The 813-nt window shown below is 60.3% G+C and overlaps 1 protein-coding gene across 1 annotated transcript in view; it reads left to right on the plus strand.

The window, feature by feature from the left end:
- RPTOR (regulatory associated protein of MTOR, complex 1) overlaps positions 1-813 on the plus strand; it is a 78,286-nt gene that overhangs the window by 74,373 nt on the left and 3,100 nt on the right. The gene's annotated exons all lie outside the window — the stretch shown is intronic.

The raw sequence follows: 813 nt of genomic DNA on the forward strand, positions 1-813 counted from the left end.
AGGGGCCCGCGTGTCCCTGGAAGAGAGAACCAGAAGCACCTGCGGACCCTGGGACTCACCGTGTGGGGCTGTGAGAAGTTCTTACAGTGAAACCTGTGAGTGAGGGGAGGGGGGACGAGGTGGCGGGGTCTCTGCTGCTGCCCCAGAGGAAAGCGGGGCCGCGGGGGCCGCTCAGAGGAAGGACAGGGTCCCGTCCAGGGACGCTCTCCGCCCACCGCGTCTGGAAGGCAGGACGCCTGGGAGGTGACCCCAGGTGGTGCCCGCCTGGGGGAGGCTCGTCCCAGGGTGGAGCAGCCAAGGGAGGCTCCCCGGCATCGAAAACTTCTCAAAAAAAAAGCAAAAGTAGCAAAATGTTAGCAACTGTGAGATTGGGGCGGTGGCTACCAGGGTTTCTACCGTGTTCTTCTCTGTGATTAAAAAGTTTGCAACTAAACATTTAAAAGTAAATCTTATTCTGCCCCCAGTGTGGCCAAGTGGTTAGAGTGTCAGCCCGGGGCCGCGGGGTCGAGGGGTCGATCCCGGTCAAGGGCACACACCTCGGTTGCAGGTTCGATCCCGGCCCGCTCAGGGCGCTGCCGGAGACAACTGGTCAAAGTGTCTCTCGAGTCGATGTTTCTCTCTCTCTCTCTCTCTCTCTCTCTCTCTCTCTCTCTCTCAAAATCAGTGGGAAAAGTCCCCTCGGGTGAGGGTTAACGACAACACATTAAATCTCATCCGCAATAGAGTCCTCCCGGAGGTCTCAGTGCCGTAGTCGCTCGTCCACTGTCCCGTCCCGCGTGGGGCAGGCGGCTCCCGGCCCCGGTGCCCAGCCAG

Source organism: Myotis brandtii, unplaced genomic scaffold (genome assembly GCF_000412655.1).
Source record: "Myotis brandtii unplaced genomic scaffold, ASM41265v1 scaffold632, whole genome shotgun sequence".
NCBI lineage: Eukaryota > Metazoa > Chordata > Mammalia > Chiroptera > Vespertilionidae > Myotis > Myotis brandtii.